Source organism: Bos mutus, chromosome 23, assembly GCF_027580195.1.
Source record: "Bos mutus isolate GX-2022 chromosome 23, NWIPB_WYAK_1.1, whole genome shotgun sequence".
Lineage (NCBI taxonomy): Eukaryota > Metazoa > Chordata > Mammalia > Artiodactyla > Bovidae > Bos > Bos mutus.
The window spans coordinates 25,580,152-25,594,911 of record NC_091639.1 but is presented as its reverse complement, the minus strand read 5'-3'; the positions used below and the strand labels follow the sequence as shown (position 1 = coordinate 25,594,911).

Sequence of the window (14,760 nt, the reverse complement as noted above, 5' to 3'; positions counted from 1 at the left end):
GTTTATAGAATTCTCCAGGCCAGAATGCTGGATGGTTAGCCATTCCTTTCTGTGGGGGATCTTCCCAACCCAGGGATCGAGCCCAGGTTTCCTGCATTGTAGGTGGATTCTTTACCATCTGAGCCACCAGAAAAGCTATGTATTAACATCACTTCAAAGAAACCTAGTGCCGAGAGATGGAGATTCATTCACTTGAAATAAATTTCTGTTCTGTACTCTTGAAAATAATAGGGTATTCCGTAAACAGAAGCATGACTATAGACTGGTCTGTGTGAGAAAGGGTTTAGCAAAGGGCATTTCTCCTTGCGAGGGGACAGCTGAAGAGGTGTCATTTAACAGCTTTCAGAGGCCCGTCACTGCAGTGATTGAGGTGGACAGAAGGCATGGACATGACCAAGGCCCTTAAAAGACACAAACAGGTGGGAGAGCGTGCTGGGGGTGGGCGGAGGGCTGGAGGGTACAAAAGGCAGAGGCTGGCCTTCTGAGGGCAGAGACGAAGAAGGCGGAGAGCAAGCCTGCCCGGGGAACAGGTGGAGAGGGGGCAGCAGAGCTAGGCAGGACACAATAAGAGGTAAAGCTAGGAAAAAAAAAAAAAAAGAACGAAAGGGATAAAGAGCCAGTGAGCAGACCTGACACAAATAAGGAGAAATGATGATTAAAAAGATGTGCGTGAAGAGAAAAGGAGGAAACAGGAAAAGGGAACAAGTAAGGAGATAAAATAAGGAGTAAGCGCACAAGCTAAATGCTTAGAAAATCACCAGGCAGTTTGGCTGACTGGGAGAAGCGCCATAGCCAGACTCCAAAGGGAACCATCAGAAAGACAGAGGCAGGCGATTTAAGTAGCCAGTTCCTGAGGTAAAAATGAAAAATAAATAAATAAATAAAATAGAAGATGGAAAAGGTGAGAAGCAGGAGAGGGAAAACCCAGAGGAGACACTGGCCCAGAAACCTTTTTAACTTTCTGCAAGAATCTTCAAGGCCCCAAACTAGGCCAAGATTCTGACTGACATTTCTGAGCTCACCAGCTGCTGTTTCCTTGAGAGAATTCTGACAGGAAGGCATAGAAATGCAAGCCAACACTGCTAGCTCTGGAAAAAAAAAAAAATCCACGCTCCAAACACCTCCACGGGGCTGGAGCCTGCCAGGGAAGAAGGCATACAGAGGAGGGACCCGGCGGCAACTTTTCCCCAGGTAGGTACAGAGCTGCTCCCGCGGGTGGTGGGGTAGGGGGAGGGCTTTCTCCTCTAACTGTCCTCTGGCCGTTCCTGCCTGGCCCATCTGTCTTTCTCTCTTTGTGCATTTTGGGGAAGCCCTGCGGGCAGCCTGCTTCTGTCATCTGAAGCCAGCTCCACGGTGTCTCCAGAAGCAGGTGAAGCTTCACATCTGCATCCCACAGGGGCGGGGGAGGACATCGCTGGAATCCAGCTCCATCAGGCAGAGCCAGGCCAGGGGAATTGGAGGAGAGAAATCGCCCCAGCCCGCATGATTGGTGTGTGGGACTGACTTGTTGGCTGGGTCCCGACAGTGAACCCGATTCTGTGTGCTGGGGCTTGAAGCAAAAGCAGAGGGGAAGGAGGGTGGGTGGAACAGAAGAGGGTAGAGATTCCACAGTCGCCTAGGGGCTGCTCCATGGCCTAAAGAAGAGGTGGACTTGGGGAAGGGATGAACGAGACTCGGACCTTGTGACCTTGAACTGGTCTCTTGCCCTTTCAGTGCCTTGGTTATTTTACATTCAAAATAATAATAATATGTTGAAATGTTCTTCAAAGCAATGCAAAGGCAGTTCTAATCTGTCATGTATCTCAAATAATCACTGAATGGGAGCATTTTCTTCCAATGACCCCCACAGACGTCCCCACTATAACAATATGAAGTGCTCCATCTTATTAAAAAACTGAGAAGTCCCTGAGCAATGTACTTCTTTGGAAAACTAGGACAAGAACCAGATTCTCTAATGTGTTCCCTGGATCTTAAGCGATTCTTGATCTTCACTCAATTTAACAGGTGCACTTTAAAAAAAAAAAAAAAAAAAAAAGAGATTTTGGAGCTACAGAGTTTTATCAATATTCTGTATTATTGTGCTGTGTTATCATTATGATCCCTCTGCAAGTACAATGTGAGGTCATATGTCAGGGGACCCTCTGCTGAGATAGCTTCCCAAAAAAAATGTCCACCTCATTTTATATCCATTCTTCAGCAAATCCCATTTGAAGTTTATTCGTAAGAATTGGGAGCCAAAGAAATGGCCCCCAGTTGTGTACAACCCCTCAAACTGAAAACTCTTTTAGTCAGTTAGTAACTTCATAGACTGGGCTTCTGTCTTTGGAGTGTTGTGTGTCTCTCTGCACCCTCACTGGTGAAAGCTCCTACAACCTCACCCCTGAATGGAGCTCACGCCTTTCTGGCTTCTGTATGGCTTTACTCCTCTTCCTCACCTCCTCATTTTTAGAAAGTTCGGAATGTAAGGGCTGATTCTTTGCCCCTGAATTATTCAGATACTATTAAACTAGAGCAGTGGCTCCCCCAAGTGTGGTTCCCAGACCAGCAGCATCAGAATCACCCAGGAGCCTGTTAGAGATGCCAAGTCTTGGATCCCACTCCAGACTTACTGCTTCCCAGGCATAGCTCAGCTAGTAAAGAGTCTGCCTGTAACATGGGAGACCTGGGTTCTATCCTTGGGTCGGGAAGATTCCATGGAGAAGGGAAAGGCTACCCACTCCTGTATTCTGGCCTGGAGAATTCCAGGGCCTGTATAGTCCATGGGGTCACGAAGAGTCTGACAAGACTGAGCAACTTTCACTTTCTCTCACTTCCAGACTTACTGAGTCAGGCACTCCTGGGGTGGGGCCAGCATTCTATGCCTTAGCCAGCCCTCCAGGGGACTTTGTTATACCAAGTTCGAAGCTTAAGGTTTTTTAAAGTGCTCTTTCCTTAACACAGAACTCAGATCTCCCTACAGGCGGGACTCTGGTCGCCTACAGCGCTATCACTTCTAAAAGAGACCCCTCCACAAACAGCAATCTCTCAATCAGTGCCTTGTGTCCTTCATCAGCAAAATAGGAATATTTAATAAAAGTTGCCTGTTACAGTGCTGAGAAACTTACATAGTAAGAGTAACAGCGGTGATGGCTTTATCTCCTCCACCCTTATTGAGCAAAAGGCCTTCACTGAGCAGCAGTGTGGGGAATCAAAAACAAAGCTGTCAGGTCCTAGCCCTTTTTGTGAGGAAACGTGTGCATTACAGGTACCCAGGGAATCCAACAGCAGGGTGAGATGTGATGCATGCCCAATGACAGGTGCAAACAATAGAAACAAAGAAGAAGAGGGGAAACTGGGAGAAAACTTCGTGGAGCAAGTATCTTTTGAACTAAGATTTGAGAGAAATTTTAACTAGTGAAGATAAGCAAAGGGAAAAGAACATTCCAGGTAGAAGCTGAGATTCAGGAACATGGAAAAGATAAGATGTCAGTGGCCAGGTACAGACCACAGTGCCTGCTCCCCTTTCTGCTACTAATATGTTCACTGTTCACATAGTAGAAAGAGATCACCCATTTGTCGTCATGTCTGCAAGAAATTCTTCCTTAAATCCAAACTAAATAATTTTCCTTGGACTGCTGTCAAATGAGTCCTTTCCAGTATTAAATGATTTCATTACTTTAGTATCTACTTCTCTCTTTCTTATTTATTATTAGGTCCCTGTTTTTCAAAGTCTTCTGCCCACTTTCAGCAGAATAATTGAGAATGCAGATTCCTGAGTCCAGGCTCCCTGGCTTCTCAGGAGCTTTGGTGGGCAAGACAGAAGAACCTGCATTTTTAACAAGCTCCCTTATGATTCTAATGTTCTCTCTATGTTTGAAAGCAGCTCTCCCAGAGCTGTTCTTTCCCAAATTTGCAGAGCCTAGAAATCCCCTAGAAGAATCTTGTTTAAAATGTGAATGTCGGGCCAGTGCCATGGAGATTCTGATTCTGTGGCTCTGGGTTGTTGGGAACAGGGGTTTTAATAGGTGCCTCTATGGCTCTAGGCTCAGATGAGGTTGGGATATACAGCACATGAAATGAATGTGTGCTTTGGGTCAAAGAGGTCCTTCAAATCCTAGGTTAGTTATTTATCAGCTGTGTGATGTGGGTGTTTCCTAACCACTCCTTGCCTCCAGGTTATCTAACCTGCTGGAGTGAGTTTCATCCTGTGTAATGAAAGGTACTTCACAGAATGGCTGGAAGCATAAAGAAGTAAGTGACTTAGTATCATGCCGGCTCTCTCTGCTCATCCCCTTGCCCCAGCCTCCTCCTAAGTATCAGTTCAGCCCTCCAGCTCTGATGAGAAACAGGGTAAGCATGGCAGTGATGGTGAAATACCATTGAGAGAAGTGGCAGGGTGCCTGCAGGGAGAGAAGATGGGTTTGGGAGCTGCCCTTGCTCTTGGCTGGCCCTGGGAAGTTAAAATCAGGCTCATGCCCATGATGGAATCAACATTCAGGACTGGCCAGTCCTCTAAAAATAGCAAGATGTCTGGCTGAGCCTTTGGAAAAAAAAGGTTCTGTCTCCACACATTAACCTAGGCTTGCCTTAAAAGGAGGGACCACTGTTTTATTTCCTACCCCCTCAGCCAGATGATGGTAAGCCCCAAATAATTTGGCCTGAGCCTCGGTGAACTCCAGAATAGCTTCTGTTTCATGGCAGCCACCGAGCACACCGGCAGTGACTCCAGTACAGGTCACAAGAGCTCAGACTCCCAGGGTAGATGCATCTGTGTGGACTGTTCCTCCTGCAGACACCAGAAGGATCCTAATCCCCATAAAAGCATCAACTTTTGGGTTCTATTGTAAGAAACTTTTATCAGGCCTTTCTATGGGGCAGAGAAGGGAGAGAGAAAACTAAGATGCTTCTACTCGAAATTCAGAGAGTGAAATGGGGGCGATTTTCCCGCAGTCTTGCTTTCTCTTCATCCAGCACAGGGCTGACTAGGTAGGGTCAGCTCTGTCGTCAGAGGGCAAGGCTTTAAGATGGATAAGGGGACAGTCTGAGTGTCTCACCGTTCATGTCTTTTCCTAAAAGTCCTGAAAATGAGACTAGAGCTCTGGATATTCAGAACCTCTGTTGATCCTTGTCAGATATGATACTGATGAATTCCCTTCCTTAACAAATCTTTTTCAGACATACGAAATGATTACAAATGTGATTTTTTTAAATAAGGGAAACCAAAATTGTGAAAGATGTATTTTTTAAAAATATTTAAGCTTTCCCAAATATCTTAGAACCACCCCTTGTACAACTGTCATGTGGATGAAACTCTTTAAAACGGGTCAGACATAAGGACTTCCATGGAGTGGGTAGTCTCTGCTGCCATATTAATATTAATTAATAAAGAATATATTGAATAGTAGTAACAAGAGTGATAGAGACCATTTATTAGACTTCTAATACTGGGTTCATGGCACTGTACATCCATCTATTTCACTGAAGACTTCTGTTGGATCAGTAGCATTACAATCACTTTACAGATGAGGAAACAGGTTCAGAGAGGTTAAGTAGCTTGCTCAGAGTCACAGAGCCAGAATGCACAGATGCCCAAGCCAGGTCCTTCCTACCTACACCCCTCTGCCAGCAGTAATCTTGAAGCTTCCATTGTCTATCATTCAGACCTCTCCTTGTTTTAGCTCATCCTTGATTTTGCCCAAATGCAAGAGTCTTTCTGAGGCCATTCATGGGAAACCACCGTCCTTCCTTCTCATGTTGTTTCTGAGACACTTATATTCAAGTACTGCCCTGATTGGTGAAAGAAATAGGAAAGAACTGTAATTTCTGCTTATGCTTTTCATGCTACCTTGACTGTTACTTAAGTTCTGAATGCTTTTAAATGGAGTTTCTCAAGAACAAGCGAAATTTAAGTCTTGTGATCCACTGACTACAGGGCAGAAGGAGGGGAAAATAAATCTTGTTTTCAATACCATGTTGAGTGACATTTTATACAGCCATCAGCCTGTTCTATGAAACTCAAGACCCTCCACATGTGTTATCTCATTAATCTTTAACCCACGCTGTGGTGGGTAGATGGAGTTATGCAACTATTACAGGAATGAAAGAGAAAGGGTAGTGATTTCACCAACACCATAGAGCACACTTGTGGCCATGTGACACAACATCCCTCCCCATCCTTCCTACTAACACCACCAGCCAAAATCAGGAGATTTGGGCAGGTAAGAAGCTAAAAAAATAATCTGGGAAAAAGACCTAAAGCCAATTGCTGTATCAATGTCCCTTGGCCTATACAAAACTCAGAAACATGTTTTTATAGTCCTTTCCTAGAATTTTTCCTCCCATTTATGCTGGTCTGAAAGATTCTGATTTTATTACAGCTATTTGCTTTGTTTTGTTTTTCCAGCCTACCTTTCCCTTCATTTCCACATCTGTTCCATGAATTGCCATGAATTTCCTTCCTGATATTTTAAGTTAGATGACGTGGAAAAGGAAATGAGACTCAAAACAATCAAGTATTTGGTTCTTCAAAGTTTATTGTTGGTTTTGTCTGAAATGTTGAAAGGAACTTTTAAATAATCTTTTGACCATATGAGGTTGGGCTTGACCAAAAGACAAAATAATTCACATCCAAATGCTAGAGACAGTCTTACCCCAGCGATGGTTAGCATGGTCTTGGTTTTCTGGCATCATTTCTTTGGAAATTGATTTTTTTTTTTTTTTTGTATCCTTACATGAATTAATCACTTCTGGCTCTCAGCTGGTTTATGAAGGACAGGTCCCTTAAAACTGGCTCTTTCTAGTTCTCAGGACCAAAAACCTCAGTCTCTCTCACTTATGCAAATTCTCATTCCTGAAAAGCATGTGCCATGCATGGCATTTCAGATCTAGATGTGAAGGATTTAACCAGTTAAAATGAACCTGTACTCAACTCTGAGTTCTCTGGTTCAGTGGAAGAGATGAGACATTTTGATCTCAAAGGCACAGCTACAATTTCTCATTGGTCACTCTGTCTCTCCTCCCCACCAGCCCTTGTTTTAACTGACCACAGCCCCCAAACCTGGGGGAGAAAGAACAGTCCCACATTCTCACTCACACTGTTTGTACTTGACTATGGGGGACAACTTTGTTTTCACAGCAGAAGTTGATTCATAAGCCCTTGGATTGGATTAAATGAGTTATTGGATAATTCCTGAGATCAGCCATAAAGATTTTGACTGGGGTGTCATTTTCCTGAGAAAAAGTATGGTAGATAAGCCACCACCTCAAGGGTACAGCTGCAGAGGAATCAATGTTCACAGAGTATAAAACATATAGACATTTTCTTCCCTTGCTTCCCGTTGAATTCCCAACTTCCAAGCCTATCTCCATGGGTGGATCCAAGACTGTCCTTCCAACCTGATTCACTCTTTTAAGGGCTTACCATTTACATATGTGTGAACAGATTCATTTCTACAACCCCGAACTGTAAAACCAGATGAAGGTTAACAGCTATTTCATAGAGTAGAGAGGATTCAAGGAACTTGTCAGAGCACCAAAAATCATCTCTGTCATAGAGAACATGCTTGAAAACATTTTTGTTCTTATTTGTGTTACTTTTACTAGATTTCATTGCTTGCCCTTGTCAACGCTGTGAGGCCCAAACCTTCCTTGGGGCACAATTCTTCCCTCTGCATTCTCTCTGTTTCCTGGCAGAGTATTCGATCCTCTGAAGCTGAAAAACCCCATCACTCTTCAGCCGGGGTGGCCTGTCCAGACTGTGGGTGACTCCCCAGCTGCCAGCGTCCCTCACTTTTCTGCAGCTTGGACCTCACGGATAGTAGGGCAGGTGATGAGCAAGGGGGAGCAGAATCTGCTCCACAGTGGTGCTCAGAATGCTGCGTGGCAGCTGCAGCCCATCAACTGTGCCCACGACAGACACACAGTAGGAAGCGCAGGAAGGCCTGGTACGGTCCGAGCAGGGGTCCTTCACTGCGCATGTGCACAATAGCATCTCTGTAGGATGCTCTCTGTCGCCCGCTTTTTCTCTCTCCCTCTCTTTCTCTTTCTCTCTAATTTTCCTTCATGGGATTCCAAATGTTAAAACAGAATCATATTGACCTGTATAAAACCAAGGCAAACTAGTGAATAGTAATAATAAAAGTTTTGATACATTATAAGTGAATGAAAATAAGCTAGAGAAACTTGGGTGCCATTTTTTCCTGAGCAAACAGTAGAGCAAGGGCTGGACCCCCACCCCGCCCCAAAGCACCCCTGTGCCTCACAACAGATGTGTCGCAGGACGGTTTGAGGGGAATGCTGGGGTGATGGCGTGAGGTCCCGGGAGCCCTATCCTCCAAGCTTCAGCACCTAGAGGAGGAGAAGAGTGGGAGGGGGCCCCCATCTGAGATGTGGGGCTGCATCCCGACGATGGAGGAAGCAGGCAGGGGCCAAGACTGCTTCCCAAGGCCACATGCTTCTTTATATCCCCATACGGATTACTTTGCTATGGAATGTAAGGAAGTGTGTGGTTTCGGCGAGCGCCTCTCCTCGGCCCCACGGTCCCACCCAGAGCACCTGGTCCCCTCTTCCCCATCCCGGCCTTGTGCCCACGGGCATCCTCATTGAGAAAGGGAGAGCCTCCAAATCTTGCCTGGAGTCCTCCCCACATCCTTTCTCTCCCTCCTGAGGTTTCATCCTCCACCCAAGGATCAGGCACATTGATTGTGGTCCCTGAGTGCCCTCCGTGGCCATCTCCCCACACTTAGCTCCTCATTCGAGGAGAGCACACATCATCTGAAGATTTGTCACAAGGTCAGCCCTCACCATCCAAGCTCCTTCCTCCTGTCCTTTTGCTCCTGAAAGATGTTTCTATCAACCAAACTGAACCATAAAGCCTTCATACCTGGCTGTATCACTTTGCTTCATCATTACTGGTGTCTTAAGGTAGTTCTTTGCATCTCCAAGGGTTCTCACTGCAGATGGCTAGGAGCTGGGAGGCTCAGGGGATCCAGCCTTATCACACAGCCAGTCCCCTGACCCTGCTCTGCTGTCTTTTCCCCTTTGTATCACAACCTGTTACCAAGCAGTACTGACAGAGGCTGTCTATGGAAAAGGTTTGAGGTGTTAGAATAGAGACTCATTCATCCAGTTGGCTTAGTTCCTTTCTCTCCTCTTCCCTGAACCCCTTTGTTCCCAGCCTTGAGCCTAAAGGGCCTGAACCCACACCAGGAAGGAGGTGGAAGTAGAGAGGAAGGCCTCAGTTATGAGGAGAAACTGTGGTCCCCCAAGGCTTAGCCATCAGCTAATCCCAGCTCTGAGAAGGATCTCCCTCCCTCACTGATGCCCAGCCTCAGGAGGGCTTCCTGCATCCCATGGCTCTGCTTCCTTCTTGTTGGGTGAGTGTGTGACATGAGGGCTGGGACCACACTAAACTTCTACTACAAGTTCTCAAGCCAAACAACAAAAGGAGACACCGCAAGATTGGATGGATGTGTGCTGAGATACACAGGAAGGGGCTGTTAACTGGAACTGAGAAGCCCCAGAATGAGAGCTTGGGATAAGGAGGGAAGGAAAGGACAAAGGGAGGGGCCACCATGTTTACAAAGCCGATGGCAGGTGAAGGCTGAGTGGTCAGCAGTGAAGGCTGCCATCCCCATTGGGCAACAGCACCCAGAGCACAAGGGGCTGAACCCCTCCCCGGACTGCAGCAATACAGGTGACATCACCTGCCTGCCTCTTCCAGACACCAGATGTCCTTCAAGGGCAGCCAAACTGGGCTCCTTGAAAATTGGGGGAAACTTAGAAGAATGTGGGAGAATTACTACCAATGGGGCAGCTACAGGATGGAACAGAGAAACTTACAGTTTTAGATCAGCAATTCTCAACTGGAGGTGATTTAGCCCCCCACCTGGGGCACATTTGGCAATGTCTGGGGACATTCCTGTTTGTCACAACTAGGCAGTTCTACTGGTATCAAGTGGGCACAGATCAGAGAAGCTGCCAAACACCCTACAATGCACAGGACAGCCCCCACAACAGAGACTTATCTAAATGTCAATATGCCGAGGTCGAGAAACCCTTCCTTTAGATCATGTTACTTTGAAATCGCTGACATGGGTGTATGATAGTACATTATCTCCCAAAGAAAATTATTGCCCTTCTTTTACAAGCATTGCTTTGTCTTTAAACCTGTAAAATGGGCAGATACCTCCAAGTTGTGCTTCTTTTCAGTGACAGCCCTTCCCTTTTCTAAATCATACCTGCTCCAAAGATAGTTTTCCTTTTCCTACCCTAAGATTTATTTCATGTCATCTGCTCAGAAATTGGGGTTGTAATGTGTGAGTGCGGCAGGACGTGAATGAAGAATAGGGGAGAGGTGATGAAGACCAGTGTCCTGAGTTGAGGAAATTGCAGTGCCAGGGGCTTGAGGGATGAGATGGACAATGCACTTTTTCCACCTGGCTGACCTCCACCTGCATGGCTGCCTGTCTAACCCTTGCTCCTTAGAAGGAACCAGAGGATTGTTGGGCTAGGATAGCAGTAGCCAGGGGAAGAGCTAGTGAACCATAAGCTGTGGCTGCAAGACACCTGTATCACAGGTAGGAGCAGAGGGTAAAGATGAGGTACTTATCTGCAGAGTTGCAGGATGCCAGCCAAGGAGGCGGGGATTCAGAACAAGAAAGGCTGCACCAGCATCACTCTGGACCAGTCACAGTTGGCGGGACCCCTGGTCCTCCACCACTGTCACACCTGCCACTTCTCTGGTGCCTCGGTGAGCACTTCGGTTTCTGGGGTGTCTTATTGACCCCAGGCAGTGCTCTCAAGCTGGGACGCCCCTGGCAGAGGTCTGCTTGGCTAGGCAAACCAGCTCGGCTTTTTCCTGTCAGTGGTTTCCACAACTTCAGAGACAAAATGAAAATACTTGCAGTCAAGGGAAGGGAAGGGAAACATTTAAAGGACAAACTGGCACTGAGAGTGAAACTCTTGACCTCAGAAGCAGTGGGGATTGTCCCTAGGACTTTCCCATGACCCCTGAAAGGGTCCCCTGGACCTCTTTCCTTTGTTTCCACTAAGACTTACAACAAGTCGGTGTGGTAGGTATGCTCCCCCAACTGCACAGAGGCATAAATTGAGGTTTAACTTCTGAAAAGCAAGAGAGCCAGGAGCCATCCATGGGATCTGATCCCAGGTAAGTATGACTCCAAGGCCAAGGCTTTCTGCTTCATTTCACTCCCTTCATCAGGAAGGGGATATAAAAGGGCTGGCAAGCCCACCCCCAAGAGCAATTTCCCAGCACTGTTCAAAATATCCTTTCTTCTTATCTCTTCCCTCACCTGCTCAAATGCATGATGAAGATAGCCAGGCCACCTTCCTGGGGAAGATATCCTCCTTGATCAGCTCCTTGACCCCTTGGCCACACTTTCCCAAAAACACAGAGAAACCAGTGGGTACCTCTGCTCACACAGTGGTTCTGACTTTAGCTTCATCAGAATCACCTGAAGAGCAGTTTTTACCAGGTCTCTGGGCCCACCGTCAGATGTCTGGGACTGGTCAACGTTGCTTTTCCTTTGCAAGGTCAGCCTACAGGTTCCTACACACTGGAGCCCAGACTTCTCCTTCAAAAAATATAAGAATCAAAGATTTCCCAACCTCCATGGGACAACCATTTAGTCAATTCTGGCCATTTGTCGAAACCAAACAGCCTCACTGTCTATCACCTGGAGAATGACTAATGAAACTGATGTATACTCTTACAGTAGAAAGCTATAAAAATAATTAAAATTAATAAATGACTGCTGCCACAAAATATGGATAAATCTTACAAATATCATTTTAGGTGAAAATACCATTATAGCAGAATACCTCCTGTATGATACTATTATGTAAAAAAAAACAAGCAATAAATTATTTAGGAAATAATATTTTATTCTGGTAAAAACTATAAAGAAGAACATTTAAATTGTATGAAAAACAGAGCTCAGAATAATAATTACCTATGAGGGGAAACTAAAGAGATAAACTAGGAAAAGCATGCAGAAAGCTTCAATAGTATTGATTTCACCAGTTCTTTTTCTAAGGTAAACAGTTGTTTGTTGTTGGTATTAATTTCATCACTATGTGTCATAATTTACACACGTGTTACATTTATTCTTTCATAAATATACTGCATTTGAATTAAAATTATAAACTATTTTAAACATTATGATATAAGATATTCAAAAGCTTACTTCAGAATGTTGTTTTGGAAAATCAGAGGAGCGAAAAATGTGGGAGATTTTTATTTTCCAAATTCTACAATTCTATATCATGTTAGTTCTTCACAATTTCATATTTGAAAAAAGAATAAGGATAAAAGACATAAAGTTGTGCAATGCAAAATACAAATTACTTATGGTTTTCACAAATCCAAAGAGAGCGTTCTGGACAAGGCAAGCTCCCGGGATCTGATTCATGCTAATGCCAGCTCCTTCTGTGTTGCAGGCTTGAACCAGGGATGCTCGGGACACACCAAGAATCCTCGCCCTAGAGGCTGCAGTCACCTCCCCCAGGAGCTGCCCCCTGCTCTGGCTGGTCAAACGGAACCAAGTCCGTCTTCCTGAGAGGTTTGGTCCCCTTCAACCAGCTACAGCAGGGCTGGCAAAGCCCAGTCCTTGGAGAAACAGAAGAGATTCGCCTTCTGTGGCTGAAAGTACCTACTACCGTTTCTCTTAAGAAAATGACTGATTTTGTTATCACACTCTCATGCTCTCAGGAAGGGAGAAAAAGGGAGCCCTGGCTTCAAAAGTGAGCCAGAGTTCTACTTTCCACACACAGAGCTCTGTGCCTGCACCCGCAACTAGACCCACTCACGTGCTCTTGACACACAGTAAGGATTTTAGGATGGGCTGTGCTTCAGCCCTGGACCACCCAGGGGAGAGCATGACCCTTAGGAGATGGGGCTCCAGCTCAAAGGGGCTAAGAGTCTAAGTAAAGAAATTGAATCTATGAATATAGCACAATGCAATGGAATTGCAAGTCACAGCATGACTGGTTCCAAAACATAATTCTTTTTTTTAATTAATTTATTTTTTATTGAAGGATAATTGCTTTACAGAATTTTGGTTTTTTCTGTCAAACCAAAACATAATTCTTTTACACAGCCCATTATATAAGCCTGGCACACTGTCTACTAACAAGTCCACCCAAAGAGAGCTACTCACTAAGAAATATACATGTGACTCAGTTTCCCATCTATAAAATGGGAATAATAACAGCCATTGTACCTACCACATACGGTTTTATGAGGAATGGAATGAGAATACATGTAAGGGAGTTGGAAAGCCCACAATCATTTTTACCTGCTACTAAAGAAGGGATCCTGACCTGCCGTCCAATTTCTCTTTCAAAATTTCTATCTTTAGGACTTTCTTGGCAGTCCAGTGGTTACGACTTCATACTTCCAATGCAAGGATGCAGCTTTGATCCCTGCTTGGGGAACTAAGATCCCACATGCTGCATGGCGTGGCCAAAATAATGTCTATCTTTAACAGTGTTCCTCAGGATATGCTCAGTACTTTAGGTAGGCTTATATTTGCTGATGGTATTACAGAAGCCTGCGTTCACATTCTGTCCTCTGACACCAGTGTGGTCTCACGATGCCCAGGAGCCACCAAGTCTCCACACAGGGAAGCTTATTTGGTGATTATATGTATGTGCCTGGGGGTTCAGGGGGACCAGGTTTGAATCCTGCCCCTCTTGTTTACTAGTCCTGGTGTAGCCTCCCTGAGCCTCAGTTAACCTTATATAAATCTTAGCTTCCTCTTCTGTAAAATGGGGACAATAATACTTACAGTCGATTTGAGAATTTTAAAAGGGAATGCTTAGCAAGAAATACATACAAGCCCCCAACCAATGGCAGCTGGTGTATGGCTGTTGTACATACAACAGCTCAAAGACAAAGTTGTGTTCACAGGCACTCATAACTGGAAGGGAAAGACCAGATTTAAAAACAAACAAACAAACAAACAAAACAGAAAGAAGAACTAAAAAAAAAAATCAGTGAAACCTCATTACAGTAATTTTATATTCTAACTATTCTACTATCATGTAGCATGCCTTCACTCTGGTATGTGTTACTAGTATGTGATAAGTTTTACTAAAAAAAAATCAATCGTTCATACATGAGATTGACCATCTTACCTTAAGGAAATATCCTGCCTGGAAAACTCATTTGAGAGCACTGCCAAGATGCCAGTCTGCAACCACATCTGTAACCAATGTGTCCTTCTGAGTATAGGAAAGCCATAGTGTATGGAGTTCAGACACAGGCACCAGAATGAGACTGGCGGATCCTTGCCCTTCACCAGCTGTGCCACTTTGGGCAAATTGTTTGACCTCTCTAGGCCCAGATTCCGTCATATGTAGAATGGAGATATTAATGATGTGTCTACCTCACGAGGTGTTCATGAAAACGAAATGAAAATGTAAAGGCATAAAACTATTGTTGGGTGCAGAACAAACTTCTAAGTCTTTGACAATGTATCTGAAATGTTCCTGAAATTAAGCTGATGTTCAATAAAAATGTATTTAATAAGTGATCACCTTGATTTTTCATTCTAAACACAAAGTATGAGATCCTGTGATCTCTGGTTTGACTATTTCTGCGCATCTCTTTAAATGCAGCGTGCTGGTACGATCCCAGAATAGGGGTAGGATGCTGGCCAGCTGGCTCTGCCTCCAGGTTCTTGCCTTCCCCAGGAGCTAGATGTTCATCTCCTGTGGGAGAGAGCGGGATCCCGAAGCACAGTGACAGAGCACTCAGAC

The 14,760-nt window shown here is 45.0% G+C and overlaps 1 long non-coding RNA gene across 1 annotated transcript; it reads left to right on the top strand.

The window, feature by feature from the left end:
• Positions 1-513: 513 nt before the first annotated feature.
• LOC138984901 (uncharacterized) lies at positions 514-14,534 on the top strand. Its single transcript, XR_011462145.1, has 2 exons — positions 514-1,191; positions 1,311-14,534. It is a non-coding gene; the product is annotated as an uncharacterized lncRNA (long non-coding RNA).
• Positions 14,535-14,760: the final 226 nt, after the last annotated feature.